We start from the raw sequence: 25,684 nt of genomic DNA on the forward strand, positions 1-25,684 counted from the left end.
TAAGAAAACTCAATCTTGTACTTTCTATTTCTACTCATTGCCTCTTTCTGATCTTATGTCAGCCATACAGAAGTCCATATTTAACCCACTGAACATATCTCTGGCCCAAATGTCATCGATCATGAACTTTCTATGCATACTCATTAACTCCTTCTGGTGATAAGGCCAAGTGTACTCTATCTTGAACTTTTTATACATACCAATTGACTCCTTTTGATGTTACATTGGCCATACAGAAGTCCTTATTTGACCAACAGATTACCTTTCTGGCCAAAGAGACCCTGAACATGAACTTACTATGCATAACCATAGACTCCTTCTGATGTTAAATCAGCCATACAGTCCATATTTGACCAACAGACCTACAGAACATATTTCTGGCCCAACAGTCCTCGATAATGAACTTTCTATACATACTGACATATTGACTCCTTCTGATGATGTGTCAGATATACAGTGGGTACGGAAAGTATTCAGACCCCCTTAAATTTTTTACTCTTTGTTATATTGCAGCCATTTGCGAAAATCATTTAAGTTAATTTTTTTCCTCATTAATGTACACACAGCACCCCATATTGACAGAAAAACACAGAATTGTTGACATTTTTGCAGATTTATTAAAAAAGAAAAACTGAAATATCACATGGTCCTAAGTATTCAGACCCTTTGCTCAGTATTTAGTAGAAGCACCCTTTTGATCTAATACAGCCATGAGTCTTTTTGGGAAAGATGCAACAAGTTTTTCCACACCTGGATTTGGTGATCCTCTGCCATTCCTCCTTGCAGATCCTCTCCAGTTCTGTCAGGTTGGATGGTAAACATTGGTGGACAGCCATTTTTAGGTCTCTCCAGAGATGCTCAATTGGGTTTAAGTCAGGGCTCTGGCTGGGCCATTCAAGAACAGTCACGGAGTTGTTGTGAAGCCACTCCTTCGTTATTTTAGCTGTGTGCTTAGGGTCATTGACTTGTTGGAAGGTAAACCTTCGGCCCAGTCTGAGGTCCTGAGCACTCTGGAGAAGGTTTTCGTCCAGGATATCCCTGTACTTGGCCGCATTCATCTTTCCCTCGATTGCAACCAGTCGTCCTGTCCCTGCAGCTGAAAAACACCCCCACAGCATGATGCTGCCACCACCATGCTTCACTGTTGGGACTGTATTGGACAGGTGATGAGCAGTGCCTGGTTTTCTCCACACATACCGCTTAGAATTAAGGCCAAAAAGTTCTATCTTGGTCTCATCAGACCAGAGAATCTTATTTCTCACCATCTTGGAGTCCTCCATGCGGGCTTTCATGTGTCTTGCACTGAGGAGAGACTGCCGTCAGGCCACTCTGCCATAAAGCCCCGACTGGTGGAGGGCTGCAGTGATGGTTGACTTTCTACAACTTTCTCCCATCTCCCGACTGCATCTCTGGAGCTCAGCCACAGTGATCTTTGGGTTCTTCTTTACCTCTCTCACCAAGGCTCTTCTCCCCCGATAGCTCAGTTTGGCCGGACGGCCAGCTCTAGGATGGGTTCTGGTCGTCCCAAACGTCTTCCATTTAAGGATTATGGAGGCCACCATGCTCTTAGGAACCTTAAGTGCAGCAGAATTTTTTTTTTGTAACCTTGGCCAGATCTGTGCCTTGCCACAATTCTGTCTCTGAGCTCTTCAGGCAGTTCCTTTGACCTCATGATTCTCATTTGCTCTGACATGCACTGTGAGCTGTAAGGTCTTATATAGACAGGTGTGTGGCTTTCCTAATCAAGTCCAATCAGTATAATCAAACACAGCTGGACTCAAATGAAGGTGTAGAACCATCTCAAGGATGATCAGAAGAAATGGACAGCACCTGAGTTAAATATATGAGTGTCACAGCAAAGGGTCTGAATACTTAGGACCATGTGATATTTCAGTTTTTCTTTTTTAATAAATCTGCAAAAATGTCAACAATTCTGTGTTTTTCTGTCAATATGGGGTGCTGTGTGTACATTAATGAGGAAAAAAAATGAACTTAAATGATTTTAGCAAATGGCTGCAATATAACAAAGTGAAAAATTTAAGGGGGTCTGAATACTTTCCGTACCCACTGTACAATAGTGAAAATATGTGACGTAATGAATATATTTCTGGCCAAAGAGTACTCGATCATGAGCTTTCAAAACATACTCATTGATTCCTTTTGTTGTTACACCTGCCTTACAGAAGCCCATATTTAAACAACTGAAAATATTTCTGGACCAAGAGTCCCTGAACATGAACTTAAAATACAATATTAATGACTCCTTCAGATGTTACATCAGCCAGACAGTAGTCCAAAATTGACCTACTGAACATATATCTGGCAAAAGAGACCTTGATCATGAACTTTCATGTCAGCTATTCATGTCAATGTTTGACCTAGTGAACATATTTCTGGCCAAAGAGTACTCGGTCTTTACATTTCTATACACACTTATTGACTCCTTCAAATGTTACATCAGACAGACAGTAGTCCATCTTTGAACAACTGAAAATATTTCTGGCCAAAGAGTCCCTAAACATGAACTTACTATACACTCTCATAGACACCATCAGATGTTACATCAGCCAGACAATAGTCCAACATTGACCTACTGAACATATTTCTGGCAAAAGAGACCTTAATCAGGAACTTTCAAATCATAATATTTGAAGCCTTCTGATGTTACATCAGCCATGCAGGTCCATATTTGACCTACAAAACATATTTTTGGCCAAAGAGTACTGAAGTAACATCAGAGTGAGGCAAAGAGTATGTTTAGAAAATTCATGATCGAGGACTCTTGGGACAAAAAAAGAATTAAGTAGGTTTAATATGGACTTCAGTATGGCTTAAATAAAATCAGAAAGAGTCGCTGAGTATGTATAGAAAGTTCAAGATCGAGTTCTCTTGATCAAGAAGTATATTCATTAGGTCAAATATGGACTACTGTCTGTCTGATGTAACATCAGAAGGAGTCAATGAGTAAGTAAAAAAAGTTCATGAGCAAGAACTAATTTGCCAGAGATATGTTCTGTAGGTCAATCATGGGCTCATGTATGGCTGAAGCAACAACAGAAAGAGGCAAAGGATATGTATACAAAATTCATGATCGAGAGCTCTTAGGACAAAAAAAAAAAAAATTAAGAAGTTCTAACAAGGACTTCTGTATGGCTGAGAAAAAATCAGAAGGAGTGAATGAGGATGTATAGAAAGTTAAAGATCAAGTGCTCTTGGGCCAGAAATATGTTCTTCAGGTCAAATATGAACTACTGTCTATCTTATGAAGCATCAGAGTGAGGCTATGAGAATGTACAGAAAGTTCATGATCGAGGACTGTTTGGACAGAAAAAATTAGTAGGTGTAATATGGACTTCTGTATGGGTGAAGTAACATCAAAAGGAGTCAATGATAATGCATAAAAAGTTCAAGATCGAGTACTCTTGGGCCAGAAATATGTTCATTAGGTCGAATATGCAATATTCTATGGTTGACGTATAATCAGGAGTCAATTTGTATGTATAGAAAGTTCATGATTAAGGACTAATTTGCCAGAAACATGTTCAGTAGGTCAAATATGGACTTCTATATAGCTAATGTAATATCAGAAGGCGTCAGTGAGTATATATAAAAAGTTCAATATCGAGTACTCTTTAGCCAGAAATATGTTAAGTAGGTCAAATATGGACTTCTGTATGGGTGAAGTAACATTAGAAGGAGTCAATGAGTATGTATAGAAAGTTCAAGATCGAGTACTCTTGGGTCAGAAATATGTTCATTAGGTCAAATATGGACTATTGTCTGTCTGATGTAACATCAGAAGTAGTCATTGAGTAATACACAAAAACGTTAATATCGAATACACTTTGACCAGAAATATGTTGTCAGCCAGATATGTATTTCTGGCTTATCTTACATCAGAAACGACTCATTGAGTCTGTACAGAAATTTCATCAGAGGACTAATTAGCCAGAAAATTTTACAAAATTCATGATCGAGGAGTCTTGGGACCAAAAAAAATAAATAAGTAGGTCTAATATGGACTTCTTTCTTATAAAAAAAAGTTAAAGATCGATTAATCTTTGGCCAGATATGTATCCAATAGTTCAAATATGCAATACTCTATGGCTGAAGTAACATTAGAGTGAGGCAATGACTATGTATAGAAAGTACATAATAGAGTACACTTGGGTAAGAAATATGTTCGGTAGGCCAAATATGGACTTCTGTATAGCTGATGTAATATCAGAAAGCATCAATGAGTATATATAAAGAGTTCAATATCGAGTACTCTTTGGCCAGAAATATGTTCAGTAGGTCACATATAACAATACTCTATGGCTGAAGAAACATCAGATTGAGGCATGTAAATAAAGTTCATGATCAAGGACTGTTGGGACAGAAATATGTTCATTAGGTCAAATATGCACTACTGTCTGTCTGATGTAACATCAGGAGGAGTCATTGAGTAATATATAAAAACGTCAATATCGAATACACTTTGGCCAGAAATATGTTCAATCTGCCAGATATGTATTTCTGGCTTATCTTCCATCAGAAAGGAGTCATTGAGTCTGTACAGAAATTTCATCATCGAGGACTAATTAGCCAGAAATTTGTTCAGTAGGTCAAAAATTGGTTGACATATGGCTGAAGTAACATCAGAATGAGTCAATGAGTCTGTATTGAAAGTTCAGTATCGAGTACTCATGGCTCAGGAATATGTTCACTGGGTCAAATATACACTTCTATATGGCTGACGTAACATCAGAATGAGTCAATGAGTCTGTATAGAAAGTTCAAATTCGATTACTCTTTGGCCAAGAATATGTACAAATAGTTAAAATATGCAATACTCTATGGCTGATTTTATCATTAGAAGGAGTCAATGAGTTCGTATAAAAAGTTCATGATTGAGGACTAATTTGTCAGAAATATGTTCAGTATTTTGTACACAAAATTCATGATCGAGGAGTCTTGGGACCAAAAAAAATAAGTAGGTCTAATATGGACTTCTGTAAGGCTGAAAAACAAAAATCAGAAGGAGTCAATGAATATTTATAGAAAGTTCAAGATCAAGAGCTTTTGGGCCATAAATATGTTCTTTAGGTCAAATATAAACTACTGTCTGTCTTATGTAACATCAGATAAAGTCAATGAGTATGTATAGAAAATTCATGATCGGGGACTAATTTGCCAGAAATAAGTTCAGTTGGTCTAATATGGACTTCTGTATGGGTGAAGTAACATTAGATGGAGTCATTGAGTATGTATAGAAAGTTCATGATCGAGGGCTTATTGGCCAGGAATATGTCCATTGGGTCCAATATGCAATACTCTATGGCTGATATATCATCAGAAGGACCTCAGTTGGTGTGCCCCACTGCTCCACCTAAACTGTACTTTAGTCCGTTACTAACCGGAGCGTAGATTTGTGGGATTATGGATTTATAATCTACTAGAGTCAGTAATTTCAGAGTACGTCAGAATAAAGTCAAATATAACAATTTATTAGTCAGGTAAATGTATAATGCCAATTACATAATCAATTCAAAGATGATCAATACAAAACATGAGATGCTCAGAAACAGAGTAAAAGATGCATACCTGACATTAGAAAAATGCACATTGCTGAATGTCTGAAGGACACTCAGCAATGTTGGCTGATCTGATTACAGAATCGCGCCCTGAGCCTCCTGCAACATCTCTTTAAACACTCAGACCAAGACAGAAACTTCTTTCAAATGGAAACATGAGTTCACAATGGGAATTCGCATTAATCAGGGTCCTAGACTGAGTACATTTACATTTACTCATTTGGCAGACGCTTAAATCCAAAGCGACTTACAAGTGAGGAATACAACAAGCGAGTCGTCATGACGAGGCAAATAGACACAAAAAGTGCTCACAATACAAGTCTTAGGTAATGCTCAGAGTATCATAAGCTACAATAGAGAGGGATTAGAGGAAGTTAAAGGATAGGTATAATTTTTTTTTTTTTATTAAGATGAGGTTAAGTGCTCACGAAAGAGATGAGTTTTCAGCTGTCTTTTGAATATTGCCAGGGATTCTGCATTCCGGATAAAGGCAGGAAGATCGTTCCACCAGCAAGGAACAGTGAGCGAGAATGTCCTGGAGAGTGATTTCGTGCCTCTCTGTGATGGTACCACAAGCCTCATGAATCATTTGTAGAGGCCTGATTGCGCATGATGGCAGTCCAGCCAGAAGAGCATTGCAGTAATCAAGCCTAGAAATGACCAGGGCCTGGACCAGAAGTTGTGTTGCATGTTCTGTTAGAAAGGGCCTGATTTTCCTGATGTTGTATAGTGCAAATCTGCATGACCGAGTGGTCTTTGCAATGTGGTCTTTGAAGGTCAGTTGGTAATCAAGGATTACTCCAAGATTTCTGGCGGAATTTGATGGGGTAATAGAAGATGTGCCTAGCTGAATGCTGAAATCATGATTTAGAGTCGGATTGGCAGGGAAGACGAGAAGCTCAGTCTTTGCCAGGTTGAGCTGTAGATGATGTTCCTTCATCCATGCCGAGATGTCCGCCAGACAGCTTGAGATTCGTGCAGCTACTGTGGGATCATCTGGTTGGAATGAAAGGAAGAGTTGTGTGTCATCAGCATAGCAATGGTAGGAGAAACCATGTGCCTGAATGATGGGACCAAGTGATGTAGTGTAAATGGAGAAGAGGAGGGGTCCAAGCACTGAACCCTGAGGAACCCCCTGTGGTCAGTTGATGAGCTTTGGATACCTCCCCTCTCCAGGCAACCCTGAAAGATCTTCCTGTGAGATAGGATTCAAACCAGAGAAGTGGAGTACCTGTGATGCCAAGTGATGAGAGGGTGGACAGAAGGATCTGATGATTCATCGTGTCAAAGGCAGCAGATAGATCGAGCAGAATGAGAACTGATGATTTGGAATTAGCCTTTGCAATCCGCAAGGATTCAGTAACCGACAGTAGTGCAGTCTCAGTCGAGTGGCCACTCTTGAAACCAGATTGATTGACGTCCAATTGGTTGCTCTGTGAGAGGAAAGATGACAGCTGGTTGGAAACAACTCGTTCATTTGTTTTTGCTATGAATGGTAGGAGAGAAACAGGTCTGTAGCTGTCTACAAGAGACGTGCTTAATGTGGGTTTTTTTAAGCAGTGGGGTTACCCGAGCCTGCTTGAATGTGTTAGGGAAAGTGCCAGTGTGGAGAGATGTGTTGATAATGTGTGTAAGTGCTGGTAAAAGTGTAGGAGCGATGGCTTGTAGAAGGTGTGAGGGGATGGGATCTAGAGGGCAGGTGGTGGGATGGCTGGAGAGGAGAAGTTTGGATACTTCTGTCTCAGTGAGGGGAGAGAATGAAGAAAGGAGGTGTGCGGCAGGCCTGGATGACAGAGGACAGATACTATCAAGAGATGAAGTTAAGGTGGAACATAAAGTGTCTGTTGCTTTATTCACATCCAAAGATGAGAACTGTGTGGGTGAGGGAAGGGAGGATGACACGACAGAGGAAAGATGAGAAGAAGAAAGAGAGCGCAGGTTTCGTCTGAAGGTAGAGGGGTTGGTGGTGAACAAATAGGGAGTTGAAGATTAAAAGTAATGAAGAAATGATCGGAAATGTGCAGAGGTTTTACCAAGATGTTGTCAGTGACGCAGTTGCGTGTGTAAATGAGGTCAAGTTGGTTGCCAGATTTGTGAGTACTTGTGGTGATGAGCCGATTAAGATCGAATGAGGCTACAAGAGAGAGGAAGTCTAAAGCATAAGGCTTCTCTAGATGAATGTTGAAATCGCCAAAAACTACAAGTGGGCTACCATCCTCTGGGAACGAGGACAGCAGCATGTCCAGTTCCTCTACAGTTGGCCTGGGGGGCGATAAATTAGTACGATATGAATTTTGGCAGGATTTGAGATTGTAATAGCATGAAACTCAAATGAATTGTTGTTGCAAAGAGAGGAATGAGTCGAGTATTTCCAATTGTCAGAAATGAGAAGACCTGTGCCCCCACCCCTCCCAGACTGGTGAGGGGTATGAGAGAAAGTGAAGTTGTTAGAGAGAGCAGCAGGGGTTGCTGAGTCCTCTGGACGAATCCAGGTCTCAGTCAATCCCAAGATATTAAGAGAAGAATTAGTAGCAAAGGCTGGAATGAAGTCAGCTTTGTTAACTGCTGACTGACAATTCCATAGACCCACAGAGACAGAGAGAGGAGTATTAGTGTTAGGAGTAAATAGGGCGCAGGTAAGAAGCATTGCGCTGCCTTTTACGTGGGTTAGTGGAGCGTTGCCGAGAGACAACAGGAATGTATTGAAAGCACATGCTGATGATGAAGGAAAAGTATGAAAGGAGGAAGAAAGTTAAGTGCCTTAAGTAGTTAAGTAGTTTACAACTTTTGGGGACAGAAGGCCATTTGCATGAAAGACCCTATGAAGGTGGACACACCCATTACAGAGAGCAAAATATCGCTAAAATCTTAAAACCTTTATTACCTTCTGGTTTACTTCTGTGGGAATGAGACCTTTGTACCAGTCGCACTGAGACATTTCAAATGATACCAAACATGTATAATGTTGTATGATAACTGTTTGCATTAAACCATACAGACTTTGGGTGAATTTCAGGTCATCTCTGCATGTAGAAAGAAGAGATGGGGAAGAGGGCGGGGGGGGTGAAGGAAAGGAAATGTAGATTAAGGCAATGCTGAGGTCACTGACTCGGTGTAATTGCGTCTCGGATGGGGATGCTAATTTTGCAAGAGAGAGTTCAAATGTTAATTTCCTTTGTTTTCTCAAAGAGTAGCCCTCTCTTGGTCTAGACAGTCCAGCTCAGTCTTACAATATAAAAACGTCAATATCGAATACACTTTCGCCAGAAATATGTTCAGTCAGCCAGATATGTATTTCTGGCTTATCTTCCATCAGAAAGGAGTCATTGAGTCTGTACAGAAATTTCATCATCGAGGACTAATTAGCCAGAAATTTGTTCAGTAGGTCAAAAATTGGTTGACATGGCTGAAGTAACATCAGAATGAGTCAATGAGTCTGTATTGAAAGTTCAGTATCGAGTACTCATGGCTCAGGAATATGTTCAGTGGGTCAAATATACACTTCTATATGGCTGATGTGACATAAGAAGGTGTCAGTAAGTATATATAAAAAGTTCAAATTCGAGTACTCTTTGGCCAAGAATATGTACAAATAGGTCAAATATTCAATACTCTATGGCTGATTTTATCATTAGAATGAGTCAATATGTTTGTATAAAAAGTTCATGATTGGGGACTAATTTGTCAGAAATATGTTCAGTATTTTGTACACAAAATTCATGATCGTAGAATCTTGGGACCAAAAAAATAAGTAGGTCTAATATGCACTTCTGTATGGCTGAAAAACAAAAATCAGAAGGAGTCAATGAATATGTATAGAAAGTTCAAGATCAAGAGCTTTTGGGCCATAAATATGTTCTTTTGGTCAAATATGGACTACTGTCTGTATTATGTAACATCAGGAGGAGTCAATGAGTCTCTATAGAAAGTTCAAGATTGAGCACTCTTTTGCTAGAAATATAGCAATTACTATTCAGTACTTGTTGCACTGCACTGCATACAAGAACAAACTCTTTCCTTTGTGCATTGAAGAGAAAACAAATCACATATGCTGTTGCTCTGCAATAAATACAAGAACACATATGTGCCGTTGCAATGCAATGCATAAAAAGAGTATACGCTATGCGCTGTTTCATTACATTGTATACAAGAACTAACTTATTATGTTGTGCATAGAATAATAAGTTACTGCAATGCAATGCATGTTGTGTTATATCTCAATGCATAACGGGTGAGTATGCATCGCAACACAACGTATTATGTGTTATCTCTTCAATGCATGATGAATAAGTTAGCTTTTGTACATAATGAGGGCATAACTTACATGTTTGCAATGCATGTTATGTTATGTTGATTTCTTCTATGCACAGCGTAATAAGTTAATTGTTGTATGCAATGCACTGAAACAGTTCTTGAGGCATTGCAATGCAACAGCATGTGATTTGTTTTCTCTTCAATGCACATATAAAAAGAGCTAGTTCTTGTATGCAATGCAGCTGCAACAACCACCTGTCGTGTTATCGCTTCACTGCAAAACGGAATAAGTTACTGCAATGCAACGCCCATTTTATGTGTTCTCTTCAGTGCACAACGGAGTTAGTTCATTCATCGCAACACCACATATGTTATGTGTTATATCTTTAATGCTTAAGGAGTAAGTTAGTTCTTGTATACAATGCAAGGACACAGTGCATAACTCATGTTGTAATGCAATAACACGTTATATTAATTTCTTCTATGCACAGCTTAATACGTTAACTATTGTATACAATGCAATGAAAATTTAGTTCTTGTATTTATTGCAATGCATTGCAGTGCAACAAGCACTTGTCATGTTATCTCCGATGCATAACGGATGAGTTAGTTCATTCATCGCAACACCACTTGTTATGTGTTATCTCTTCAAACATGAGGAATAAGTTAATTTCCTTGCATTGGATGCTCCTTAAGCATTAAAGAGTGGTGCATACACATAACAACTGGTGTTGCGATGAATGAACTAACTCATCCGTAATGCATTAAAGAGATAACACATAATACGTGCAGTGCATAGCATTGAAGTAACAATCCATTGTGTAGTGCAGAGATAACACATAACATGTGCAATGCATTGCACTGCAGTAACTTAATCCGTTGTGCAGTGAAGAGATAACATGACAGTTGCTTGTTTCACTGCATTGCATACAAGAACGAACACTTTCCTTTGTGCATTGTAGAGAAAACAAATCACATATGCTGTTGCATTGCAATAAATACAAGAACTAACTGCAATAATTAACTTATTACGTTGTGCAAAGAAAAAATTAATACATGTCCTGTTGCATTGCAATAAATACAATAACTAAATAATTTCATTTGCGCATTGAAGAGATAACATAATGTGTCTTTTTATCTCATTAATCCTTAATCCATTATGCGGCGAAGAGATAACACATAACATATATTCCTGTTGCATTGCATTGCATTCTAAATCCTAACTAACTTATAAACTTATTTCGCTGTGCATTAAAGAGGTAATACATATGTGATGTTAAATCGTAATGCATAAAAGAATGCATTAAGGTATGTTCATTGCTTTGTGCATTGAATAGAAAACACATAAGATATGTCCCATTGCATTGCATTGCATTAGGTAGCGCAAAAGTTCTGTTGCATTCGAAAGCATACAAGAAGTAACATATAAACCTTGCATTGTATACAAGAACTAAAGTATTCCGTTGCGCAGTGAAGAGAAAACACATAACATATGTGCTGTTGCACTGCAATAAATACAATGACTAACTCATTTTGTCTGTGCATTAAAGAGAGAACATAGTGCTATTACATTGCATATAAGATCCAACTTATTCTGTTGTGCAAAATAAAGAGGTAACATATCTGTGCCGTTGCAATGCAAAACATAAAAAGAGAACATATAAGCTATGCGCTGTTTCATTACATTGTATACAATGTATTACGTTGTGCATAAAAGAATAATTTACTGCAATGCAATCCACGTTATGTTATATCTCAATACATAACGGATGACACCACATATGTTGTGTGTTTTACCTCTTTAATGCTTAAGGAATAAGTTAGTTCTTTTATACAAGGCAAGGAAACAGTGCATAAACTTACATATTGTAATGCAACAGCACAATGTTATATTCATTTCTTCCATGCACAGCATAATAAGTTAACTATTGTATGCAATGCAATTAAGCATTTAGTTCTTGTATTTATTGCAATGCAACACCATATGTGATTTGTTTTCTCTTCAATGTATACAATTTCGCTACAAGCACATGCCATGTGCTTCACTCCATAACAAATTAAATTGCAGCAATGCAATGTACACATATTATGTGTTATCTCTTCAGTGCATAACAGATGTTGTGTTATATCTTTAATGCTCAAGGAATAAGTTAGTTCTTGTATGTAATACAAGGACACTGTGCATAACTTACATGTTGTAATGCAATAGCACATCATGTTATATTAATTTCTTCTATGCACAGCTAAATACGTTAACTATTGTATACAATGCAATGAAAAATTTAGTTCTTGTATTTATTGCAATCCAACACCATATGTGATTTGTTTTCTCTTCAATACACAAAGAGTTCAATTTATTATGCAATGCAGTGATACTAGCACCTGCCATGCGTTATCTCTGCAATGCAATGCACATATTATGTGTGTTATCACTTCAGTGCATAACCGATGAGTTTGTTCATTCATTGCAACACAACGTGTTTTGTGTTATCTCTTCAATGCATAAGGAATAAGTTAGTTTCCTTGCATTGGATCTAAGTTATTCCTTAAGCATTAAAGAGTGGTGCATACACATAACTGGGGTTGCGATGAATAAACTAACTCATACGTAATGCATTAGAGATGACACATAATATGTGCAGTGCATAGCACTGAAGTAACAATCCATTGTGTAGTGCAGAGATAACACATAACGTGCAATGTATTGCATTGCAGTAACGTTGTGCAGTGAAGAGATAACATGACAGTTGAACATGACAAGGAATAAGTTAGTTCTTGTATACAATGCAAGGAAACAGTGCATAACTTACATATTAGTTCTTGTAGGCATTACAATGCAACAGCACGTGTTATGTTAATTTATTCTATGCACAAGGTAATAAGTTATTTATTGTATGCAATACAATAAACGGTTAGTTCTTGTATTTATTGCAATGCAACAGTATATGTGATTTGTTTTCTCTTCAATGCACAAAGAAAAAAGTTCAATTTTGAATTCAATGCAGTGCAACAAGCACCTGTCATGTTATCTCGGATGCATAACGGATGTGTTATCTCTTCAAAACATGAGGAATAAGTTAGTTTCCTTGCATTGTATACAAGATCTAAGTTCTTCCTTAAGCATTAAAGAGTGGTGCACACACATAACAACTGGTGTTGCGATGAATGAACTAACTCATCCGTAATGCATTAAAGAGATAACGCATAATATGTGCAGTGCATAGCATTGAAGTAACTTAACCATTATGTAGTGCAGAGATAACACATAACATGTGCATTGCAGTAACTTAATCCATTGTGCAGTGAAGAGATAACATGACAGTTGCTTGTTTCACTGCATTGCATACAAGAACGAACACTTTGTGCACTGAAGAGAACACAAATCACATATGCTGTTGCATTGCAATAAATACAAGAACTGCAATAATTAACTTATTACGTTGTGCATAGAAAAAAATAAATAAATAATAAATAAATAAATAAATACAATAACTAAATAATTTTGTTTGTGCATTGAAGAGATTAACATACAATATGTCCTGCTGCGAAGAGATATCATGTTTCGTTGCTTTGCCATAAGAATTGGCGCATGCGTTGTATTCAAAATCGAAATTATTCTGTTTTGTATTAAAGAGGTATATTGTGCTGTTGCATCGCAGTGCATATAAGATCTACCTTAATCCGTTGTGCAGTGAAGAGAAAACACAACATGGAAGCCCGTTTCCGCCACAATTGAGTAAAAAAAATATAATTCTTTAAGTCATAATAATGAGAAACTTTCTCATAATTATGAGAAACTTCTACGCATGCGCAGAGCAGCGGAGCAGAAGGGCGTGGCACGCTAGCGACATCCGCTGGTCAAAGTCTCGTAAATGTGAGAACAGCAAACATGGCACCTTATGCAAAACAGTTGTTTTCGTTAAAGTAATCTACAAAGTGCAGTCTATCTATAGTATCATTAAATAACATCAGTTATTATAAATTATCAGTATATCTTCAATACTTTTCCATGCGCACGAGAAGGTGGAACGCAAAGTGGTTTCCGTGGTAACGGTGGAAACTTGCATGAACGCGACGGCTTACAAAACTATCAGATTAACGAAGGAATATGACATGTATTCGTTAAGTTTAAGTGCAACGTCTTCATAAAATGTGTGGGTTTATGTGTTAACGTTAACACGTATTTCGCGGATGAGTCTAGGCTATTTGATGTGCAGGTTTGCCTAGACAAGGCGCTGGAAAGCTTTTCTAATATAAACCGGGTCCTAAAGCATTTGCCCAGTCATAAACCTTCATTCCAGTGATATTCCTACAGAAAACACCTTTTAAGATGTTTATGACTCATTAGAATGTATGCAAAAGACAGCTTTCCAGGTGAAGCGTTCTTTAACAGACTTGGATATGTAGGTATGTGCTGTCTTATCATTCCTCTATCTGTTTGAAATCCATGGATCACCACTCTGTGTTTCTGCTTGTTCATACACAAAAATACAAATGAATGTTACAAATGAATAAACGACTATATCCCGTCTCATAGGCTACTGATAATTTATCAATAATGTTATTTATTTAATGATATTATAGATTACACTTTTGCAGAACGTGCCATTGTTGCGGAGTTATCGCATTTGACCAGCGGATGTCGCTAGCGTGTCACTGCTCCGCTGCTTTGCGCATGCGTAGAAGTTTCTCATTATTATGAGAAACTAAGTCATAATTACGAGAAAGTTTCTCGTTATTAGGAGAAACTAAGTCATTATTACGAGAAAGTTTCTCGTTATTAGGAGAAACGAAGTCATTATTACGAGAAAGTTTCTCGTTATTAGGAGAAACGAAGTCATAATTACGAGAAAGTTTCTCGTTATTATGAGAAACTAAGTCATAATTACGAGAAAGTTTCTCGTTATTAGGAGAAACTAAGTCATTATTACGAGAAAGTTTCTCATTATTATGAGATACTAAGTCATTATTACGAGAAACTTTCTCAATATAATGAGATACTAAGTCATAATTATGAGAAAGTTTCTCATTATTATGACTTACAGAATTATATTTTTTTAGTCACTTGTGGCGGAAACGGGCTTCCATAACATAACATACGCACTGTTGCATTGCAATAAATATACAATGACTATCTCATTTCGTCTGTGCATTAAAGAGAGAACATAGTGCTTTGCATTTCATATAAGATCCAACTTATTCCTATGTGCAATAGAGAGGTAACACATCTGTGCCGTTGCAATGCAAAGCATAAAAAGAGTACATATAAGCTATGCGCTGTTTCATTATATTGTATACAATGTATTACGCTGTGCATAGAAGAATAATTTTCTGCAATACAATGCACGTTATATCTCAAAGCATAACGGAAGACACCACGTATGTTGTGTTATACCTCTTTAATGCTTAAGGAATAAGTTAGTTCTTGTATACAACGCAAGGAAACAGTGCATAAACTTACATGTTGTAATGCAACAGCACATTGTTATATTAATTTCTTCCATGCACAGCGTAATAAGCAGTATACAATGCAATGAAACAGTTACTTCTTGTGTTTATTGCAATGAACCAGCATATGTGATTTGTTTTCTCAAATTCTTGTATGCAACGCGGTGCAACAGGCACCTGTCGTGTTATCTCTTCATTGCAAAACGGATTAAGTTACTGCAATGCAACGCACATGGTATGTGTTACTTCAGCCATACATGAACCCATGTTTGACCGTCTGAACATATTTCTGGCAAACTAGTCCTGGATTATTTAAACATACTCATTGACTCCTGATTGTACGTCAGTCAAAGAGTATTGCATATTTGACCTAAGGTAAATATTTCTGGTCAAAGTGTACTTGATCTCGAACTTTCTACACATTATGATTACCTCCTTCTGATGTTACTTCACCCATACAGTCCATATTATAACTACTGAAAATATTTCTGGCAAATTAGTCCTCGATCATTAAGTTCTATAGATACTCGATGCCTCACTCTGATGTTACTTCAGCCATACAGTCCATATTATAACTACTGAAAATATTTCTGGCAAATTAGTCCTCGATCATTAAGTTCTATAGATACTCAATGCCTCACTCTGATGTTACTTCAGCCATACATGAGCCCATGTTTGACATTCTGATCATATTTCTGGTCAAGGAGTACTCAATCTTGAACTTTTTATACAGTACTATTGACTCCTTCTGATGATACGTCAACCATAGAGTATTGCATATTTGACCTACTGAACATATTTCTCGCTAATTAGTCCTCGATTATGAACTTTCTATAGTCAAGTCAAGTCAAGTCACCTTTATTTATATAGCGCTTTTTACAATGTAGATTGTGTCAAAGCAGCTTTACATTGATAACTGGTACATTATTTGGCTGCACAGCACAGTGTCAATGCAGGCAGATCAAAGCACTGTTGAATATCAAATGTCAAGTCAAATGTCAAGTGTCCCCAACTAAGCAAGCCAAAGGCGACAGCGGCAAGGAACCCAAACTCCATCAGGTGACATCAGGTGGCAGACAAGTGGCAAATAGGTGTTTAAATGGAGAAAAAAACCTTGGGAGAAACCAGGCTTAGTCGGGGGGCCAGTTCTCCTCTGGCCAACAGTGCTTTGTTACGATTCAGGTAGCTATCATAAGTCCGACAGGATCGCAACATTCAAAGTATTTATTCCAGTTCCATCCAATTGAGGATTGTATTCATCACGGCTGTTGAGGAACTGTGTCGTGGCTGTCGTGTCGATGAGGCCCTCAGAGTGGATGATCTAGTTGACTCAATCTCTGCTGATACTTCAGGGCTGCGTTGTGGTCGTGTCAAGGCGCAGGTCCTTGGTCTCACCTGGATGCGGCCCGGATCCGGTTGACTACGGTGAACCTCGGGATAACCAGAAAGACTAATATTAGCGTGTAGATCAGAGTACATCAGGTGTTATAGGAAGTGTTCCCGGTTCTGGCTGACCTAATTTATGCAGCCTAATAATCCTTTAACAGATTTGAAAATATAAATTGGTAATGTGTTATGTGTATGCCAGGTTAAAGAAATGCATTTTTAGTCTAGATTTAAACTGACAGAGTGTGTCTGCTTCCCGAACAATGCTAGGAAGATTGTTCCAGAGTTTAGGTGCCAAATAGGAGAAGGATCTACCGCCTGCGGTTGATTTTGATATTCTAGGTATTATCAGCTGGCCTGAATTCTGAGATCGCAATAGACGTGAAGGACTATAATGAATTAGGAGCTCGCTCAGGTACTGGGGAGCTAAACCATTTAGTGCTTTGTAAGTAATTAGCAAGATTTTAAAATCTATACGATGTTTAACAGGAAGCCAATGCAGTGTTGACAGAACTGGGCTAATATGGTCATACTTCCTAGTTCTAGTAAGAACTCTAGCTGCTGCATTTTGTACGAGCTGTAGTTTATTTATCAGGCGAGCAGAACAACCACCCAGTAGAGCGTTACAGTAATCTAGCCTTGAGGTCATGAACGCATGAACTAACTGTTCTGCATTTTTCATTGAGAGCATATGTCGTAGTTTAGATATATTTTTAAGATGGAAGAATGCGGTTTTACAGATGCTAGTAACATGGCCTTCAAATGAAAGATTGGTATCAAAGAGCACACCCAGGTTCCTAAGAGACGACAAAGACTTAACAGAGCAGCCATCAAGTGTTAGACAATATTCTAGGTTATTACGTGAAGAAGTTTTTGGTCCAAAAATTAGAATCTCTGTTTTTTCTGAATTTAGTAGTAGGAAATTACTGGTCATCCAATTTTTTATATCAGCTATGCATTCTGTTAATTTTGTGAATTGGTAAGTTTCGTCAGGGCGCGAAGAAATATAGAGCTGAGTATCATCAGCGTAACAGTGAAAACTAACGCCATGCTTCCTAATGATATCTCCCAAGGGTAGCATGTACAGAGTGAACAGCAACGGTCCTAGTACTGAGCCTTGCGGTACTCCATATTGAACTTGTGATCGATATGACATCTCTTCGTTTACTACTACAGACTGATAACGGTCAGATAAGTATGATTTGAACCATGACAATGCAATTCCACTAATGCCAACATAATTTTCGAGTCTATTTAAAAGAATATTGTGATCAATAGTGTCAAATGCAGCACTAAGATCCAGTAACACTAATAGAGAGATACAACCACGATCTGATGATAAGAGCAAATCATTAGTAACTCTAATGAGAGCAGTCTCAGTACTATGGTACGGTCTAAATCCTGACTGGAAATCCTCACAGATACTATTTCTTTCTAAAAAGGAACATAGTTGTGATGATACTACCTTTTCTAGTATTTTTGACAGAAAAGTGAGATTTGAGATCGGCCTGTAATTGACTAATTCTCTAGGATCAAGTTGTGGTTTTTTTTAATAAGAGGTTTAATAATAGCTAGCTTAAAAGTTTTCGGTACGTATCCTAGTGATAAAGATGAATTGACGATATTAAGAAGAGGATCTATAACCTCTGGAAGCATTTCTTTCAATAGCTTAGTCGGTATAGGGTCTAACATACATGTTGTTGATTTTGATGATTTAACAAGTTTAGACAATTCTTCCTCTCCTAAAGCAGTAAACGAACTGAGTTTTTCCTCAGAGACACTACAATGCACTATCTGACGCGATACTGTAATAGACGGTTGCATGGTTATAATTTTTTCTCCAATATTATCAATCTTGCAAGTAAAGAAGTTCATAAAGTCATTACTGCTGTGCTCTTTGGAAACATCAGAAGTTGAAGCTTTATTTCTTGTTAATTTAGCCACTGTATCAAATAAATACCTAGGGTTGTGTTTATTTTCTTCTAAGAGTTTTGAAAAATAAACAGATCTAGCAGATTTTAAGGCCTTTCTGTACTCAATCATTCTCTCTCTCCACGAAATACTTCTAGTTTTGATTTCTTCCAGCTGCGCTCCATTTTTCTGTCTGCTAACTTTAGGGCCCGAGTGTGCTTATTGTACCATGGCATTGGATTAATTTCCTTAATCTTTTTTAAATGCAAAGGAGCAACTGAGTCTAATGTGCTGGAAAAGACAGAGGCAATAGTTTCTGTTGCAACATCGAGGTCTTCTAAGCTGTCTGGTATGCTAAGGCGATGAAAATGATCAGGAAGATAATTTATAAAGCAATCTTTAGTGGTAGAAGTGATGGTTCTACCATATTTATGGCATGGAGGCAGTTTAGCCGCCTTGACTAAATGTAGTATACACGAGACTAGATAATGATCTGAGATGTCGTCACTCTGCTGCAGAGTTTCAACAGCATCGATATCGATTCCATGTGACAATATTAGATCTAAAGTATGATTACGACAATGAGTGGGTCCTGACACATGTTGTCTAACACCAAGAGTTTAGAATATCTGCAAATGCCAATCCTAATGCGTCTTTTTTATTATCTACATGGATATTAAAATCACCAACAACAAGGACTTTATCTGCAGCTAGTACTAACTCTGATAGAAAGTCAGCAAATTCTTTGATAAAGTCTGTATTGTGTCCTGGTGGCCTGTATACAGTAGCCAGCACAAATGTCAACTTACATAATGTTACGTAAAGTACCATAGTTTCGAAGGAATTATATTTGAAAGACTTCTGACTAATACTGTAAATATTACTATAGATTACAGCAACACCTCCCCCTTTGCCTTTCTGACGGGCATTGTGTCGATAATCATAACCTTGAGGACTAGACTCATTTAAAGTAATGTAATCGTTTAGCCAAGTTTCTGTCAAACACAGCAAATCTAGATTATTATCTTTGATAATATCATTAACAATAAGTGATTTTGAAGAAAGGGATCTAATATTTAACAACCCGAGTTTTATCATTTGTTTAGCATTATTATCTCTATTTTTTATTTGTTGAACATCAATTAAATTTTTACCATTAAATGGGTTTGGAAGTTTTTTGTTTTTACTAATTCGGGGTACAGACACAGTCTCTATTTGAAAATATCTAGGTGTAAGAGTTTCTATGTGTTGGGAGTTATCTGAATTTTCTGACTTCCGTAACGTGAGGCAGCTAGCAGACGGTCGGTTTAGCCAGTCTGTCTGCTTTCTGACCTGGGCCCCAGTTTGTCATGTTTCAGTTCTAAGACTATGTGCCATATTACTAGAGAGAAGAGCAGCACCATCCCGGGAGGGATGAATACCATCTCTTTTCAACAGGTCAGGTCTGCCCCAAAAACCTTTCCAATTGTCTATGAAACCTATATTATTTTGCGGACACCACTTAGACAGCCAGCCATTAAGTGATGATAATCTGCTAACTATCTCATCACTCCGACGAACAGGAAGGGGGCCAGAGCAAATTACTTCTCCTGACATTGTATTTGCTAGTTCACACACCTCTTTAATGTTAATTTTAGTGATCTCCGACTGGCGAAGTCGAACATCATTAGTGCCGACGTGAATAATAATCTTAGAGTATTTACGATTAGCATTAGCCAGCACTTTTAAATTTGCTTTGATGTCAGGTGCTCTGGCTCCCAGCAAACATGTGACTATGGTGGCTGGTGTCTCTATTTTCACGTTCCGTGTAATAGAATCGCCAATAACTAGGGCACTTTCAGCAGGATTCTCAGTGGGTGTATCACTGAGTGGGGAGAACCTGTTTGATGTTCTTATTGGAATGGAAGAGTGGTGTTTTCCGCGGCTAGACCGCCTCACCGTTACCCAAGTGCCCTGCTGCACGGGCTCTACAGCCGGAACCGAACAATGTACAGAGTTCACTAAGCTAGTCACATCCAAAACAGTATCTGAAGCCCTTGCATTCTTACTATCCTCGATTAAAGTTTGGATGCGTGTCTCTAATTCTGAGATTCTCTCTGTCAGCCTGACTATTTCCCTACATTTATGACATGTAAATCCCTCGTCGCTGACAGAGAGAGCTATGGTAAACATGTGGCAAATGGAACAGGTAGCAATGCTGGGAGAGGATGACATGACTCACCATGTTTGTAGACTGATCCGACTTACCACAGCTGTTTGAAGAACGCGTTGAAAAAGGAGCACGCGAGAGACTGTTAACAAGTTAACAAGTTAACAAGCTAGCGCTGCAAATGCAAATGCATTGTAACAGCGATTTAGATTCAAAGATTACAAGCTAGCGACGTCAGATTAGTGTGGTAGGCAATATTACATATAAGGTAATAAAAAAATAAGCAACAATGAATAAAAGTAAGAGATTCAAAACAAAGCTATACGGAGTTACAGACGCAAACCAATCTGAGCAGCGAGCAGCGAGGCAGACAGGAGCAATCGAGGAGCGAGGCCTACAACACTGATGGAGCAGATCGCTGCTGTGTCTCTCACTGAATGACACCTCTGGCCCAAATGTCATCGATCATGAACTTTCTATGCATTCTCATTAACTCCTTCTGCTGATAAGGCAGCCATATCGTAGTCCACATTTGACCAAGTGAACATATTTCTGGCCAAGTTTACTCTATCTTGAACTTTTTATACATACCAATTGACTCCTTTTGATGTTACATTGGCCATACAGAAGTCCTTATTCGAACAACAGAACAGCTTTCTGGCCAAAGAGACCCTGAACATGAACTTACTATACATAATCATAGACTCCTTCTGATGTTAAATCAGCCATACAGAAGTCCATATTTGACCAACAGAACATATTTCTGGCCCAACAGTCCTCGATAATGAACTTTCTATACATACTGACATATTGACTCCTGATGATGTGTCAGATATACAATAGTGAAAATTTGTGACGTAATGAACATATTTCTGGCCAAAGAGTACTCGATCATGAGCTTTCAAAACATACTCATTGATTCCTTTTGTTGTTATACCTGCCTTACAGAAGCCCATATTTGACCAACTGAACATATTTCTGGCCAAAAAGTACTCGATTTTGAAATTTCTATATATACTCTTTGCCTCTTTCTGGTGTTACACCAACTATTCAGAAGTCTATATTTGAACAACGGAAAATATTTCTGGCCAAAGAGTCTCTGAACATAAAACTTAAAATACATTATTAATGACTCCTTCAGATGTTACATCAGCCAGACAGTAGTCCAAAATTGACCTACTGAACATATATCTGGCAAAAGAGACCTTGATCATGAACTTTCAAATCATACTCATTGACGCCTTCTGATGATCAGCCATGCAGGTCCATATTTGACCTACAAAACATATTTTTGGCCAAAGAGTACTGAAGTAACAGAGTGAGGCAAAGAGTATGTTTAGAAAATTCATGATCAAGGACTCTTGGGACAAAAAAAAGAATTAAGTAGGTTTAATATGGACTTCAGTATGGCTTAAATAAAATCAGAAAGAGTCACTATGTATAGAAAGTTCAAGATCGAGTTCTCTTGATCAAGAAGTATGTTCATTAGGTCAAATATGGACTACTGTCTGTCTGATGTAACATCAGAAGGAGTCAATGAGTCAGTACAGAAAGTTCAATATCGAGTACTCTTAGTTCAGAAATATGTTAAATGAGTCAAATACGCAATACTCTATGGCTGATGTATCATCAGAAGAAGTCAATGAGTATGTAAAAAAGAGTTCACGAGCAAGAAATAATTTGCCAGAGATATGTTCTGTAGGTCAATCATGGGCTCATGTATGGCTGAAGCAACATCAGAAAGAGGCAAAGGGTATGTATACAAAATTCATGATCGAGAGCTCTTGGGACAAAAAAAAAAAAAATTAAGAAGTTCTAACAAGGACTTCTGTATGGCTGAGAAAAAAAAATCAGGAGTGAATGAGGATGTATATAAAGTTCAAGATCAAGTGCTCTTGGGCCAGAAATATGTTCATTAGGTCAAATATGCAATATTCTATGGTTGACGTATAATCAGGAGTCAATTTTTATGTATAGAAAGTTCATGATCAAGGACTAATTTGCCAGAAACATGTCTATTATGTCAAATATGCAATAATCTATGGCTGAAGTAACATCAGAGTGAGGCAAGTATATAAAATTCATAATCGAGGACCCTTGGTACGGATTTTTTTTTTAATGAATCAGGTCTTATATGGACTTCTGTAAGGCTGAAAAAAAAAAAAAGTCAATGAGTATGTATATAGACTACTGGACGACTATCTATATGGACTACTGTCTGTCTTTTGTAACATCAGAAGGAGTCAATGAGTCTCTATAGAAAGTTCATTATTGAGGACTTAATTGCAAGAAACATGTTCAGTAGGTCTAACATGGACTTCTGTATGGCTGAAAAATAAAAATCATAAGGAGTCAATGAATATGTATAGAAAGTTCAAGATCAACAGCTTTTGGGCCATAAATATGTTCTTTTGGTCAAATATGGATTACTGTCTGTCTTATGTAACATCAGATAAAGTCAATGAGTATGTATAGAAAATTCATGATCGGGGACTAATTTGCCAGAAATATGTTCAGTTGGTCTAATATGGACTTCTGTATGGGTGAAGTAACATTAGATGGAGTCAATGAGTATGTATATAAAGTTCATGATCGAGGGCTTATTGGCCAGGAGTATGTCCATTGGGTCCAATATGCAATACTCTAGGGCTGATGTATCATCAGAAGGACTGATGATACATTTTTAAGTTTATATAAAAAGTTCATCATCGAGGACTAATTTGCCAGAAATTTGTTCAGTCGGTCAAAATGGTTTCATATATGGCTGAAGTAACATCAGAGTGTATTCATGTTTATGTATAGAAAGTTCAAGATTGAGTACTCTTGGGCCTGAAATGTGTTCAGTTGGTCTAATGTTGACTTCTGTATGGGAGAAGTAACATCAGAAGGAGTGTATAAAAGTAATGTATAAAAAAAATCAAGATTGATTAATCTTTGGCCAGATATATATCCATTAGTTCAAATATGCAATACTCTATGGCTGAAGTAACATCAGAGTGAGGCAATGAGTATGTATAGAAAGTATATAATCGAGTACACTTGGGTAAGAAATATGTTCGGTAGCTCAAATATGGACTTCTGTATAGCTGATGTAATATCAGAAAGCATCAATGAGTATATATAAAGAGTTCAATATCGAGTACTCTTTGGCCAGAAATATGTTCAGTAGGTCACATATAACAATACTCTATGGCTGAAGAAATGTCAGATTGAGGCATGTATACAAAGTTCATGATCAAGGACTATTGGGACAGAAAAAAATTAATCAGTTTTAATATGTACTTCTGTATGGCTGAAATAAAATCAAGAGTCAATAAGTATGTATAGAAAGTTCAAGATTGAGTACTCTTGGGTCAGAAATATGTTCAGTAGGTCTAATGTTGACTTCTGTATGGGAGAAGTAACATCAGAAGGAGTGTATAAAAGTAATGTATAAAATATAAAAAAAAGTTCAAGATCAATTAATCTTTGGCCAGATATATATCCATTAGTTCAAATATGCAATACTCTATGGCTGAAGTAACATCAGAGTGAGGCAATGAATATGTATAGTAAGTATATAATCGAGTACACTTGGGTGAGAAATATGTTCGGCAGGTCAAATATGGACTTCTGTAGCTGATGTATTATCTGAAAGAGTCAATGAGTATGCCGCCCTTAGTCACAATGCGAAGGCTGAGGTTCCTTTTTAAAGATGTTTAATGCACTCATCGACAGAGAAACCAATATAAACATCAACACCGACACCGTCACCGTAGAACTGAGTAAAAAAGGACGAAATATACAACATAACATCAGTCACACATTCAGTTACATGGAAAACAAACATATCACATTTAACTCGCAAATAAACAGAAAATATATCCACATACCACTTTTGCCTGCTTGTGAGCTAAGAGAGGGGATTACATCTTGAAGGTTCTTTGTCAGATGGCTTATGATTATAGAGAGAAACACCTTTAACTTTGCGATGATTACATCATTCCATCTCTTTATGTGGATGACAAAACAGGAGGTGACATACAAAAGCACGATGGGAATAAAATAAAATATAACTAAAAAAACTCTTAGAAAGAATAAATCTTGCACAAATAAACAACAGTTCAGTATAGAAATCGCAATAAACATTATAAAATAGTCAAAATATACAAAATTAGATTAGTCAAAAGTAGCTTTAGTAAATGAGTGCTGAAGTACACAAGCGCCATCTCGTGGAAATGAACATTATAGACAGAGAGCTTTGTGACAGCAAATACACTCCCACCATCACACAATGTGTGATTCTTAATCGAAGTTGTGAATACTCAGGTAACTCAGCATGAACTTTTAAACATTAAGGGTAAGTATTTTATACACATTAAGCATACACAGTTAAACATTCTTGTCAAACTTAACCCTTTAATCAGCTTCAAGTAGTAACACTGTTTTGTGTATGGGTCTTTCTAGGTAGACTGACTTACTTGTGCGTGCACCCTTGCTATCTAGTGTTGCATCACTAACGGGAAGTTTAAGTCTTCTCACCCTTCCATCAGTTCCTGGGAAGACTTCTACCACTTTGGCTAGTTTCCACTGATTTCGTGGTGCCAAGTCATCTTGGAGCAGAACAATATCATTTATCTTGGCATTTCTTCTGCTCTTATTCCACTTACATCTCTGCTGCAAACTCAACAGATATTCTTTTCTCCACCTGGTCCAAAACTCATTTGCCAGAAACTGAACTCTTTTCCATCTCTTCTGAAGCTAGAGATCCTCCCTTACAAACTCTCCAGGAGGTGGTGCAATGGTAGTAGGCTTCATTGTTAGTATATGATTCGGCGTCAACGGTTCTGGTCCCACAGGATCATTGACGTGTTCTGAGGTCAATGGTCGACTATTTACGATCGCCATTACTTCATACGTGAATGTTCTTAAGGAAGAACTGTCAAGTCTCGCTGCAGACTGGTCTAGGATGGACGTCAAT

The 25,684-nt window shown here is 37.7% G+C and overlaps 1 long non-coding RNA gene across 1 annotated transcript; it reads right to left on the reverse strand.

Annotated features, from left to right (window-relative positions):
- Positions 1 to 5,468: 5,468 nt before the first annotated feature.
- On the reverse strand, positions 5,469 to 10,051 carry LOC127503760 (uncharacterized). The gene is made up of 2 exons (XR_007927195.1): positions 6,808 to 10,051; positions 5,469 to 6,572 (listed from the first exon to the last, which is right to left on the reverse strand). It is a non-coding gene; the product is annotated as an uncharacterized LOC127503760 (long non-coding RNA).
- Between the last annotated feature and the right edge of the window lie 15,633 nt (positions 10,052 to 25,684).

The sequence above is a fragment of the Ctenopharyngodon idella genome, chromosome 2 (assembly GCF_019924925.1).
Source record: "Ctenopharyngodon idella isolate HZGC_01 chromosome 2, HZGC01, whole genome shotgun sequence".
Classification (NCBI taxonomy): Eukaryota; Metazoa; Chordata; class Actinopteri; order Cypriniformes; family Xenocyprididae; genus Ctenopharyngodon; species Ctenopharyngodon idella.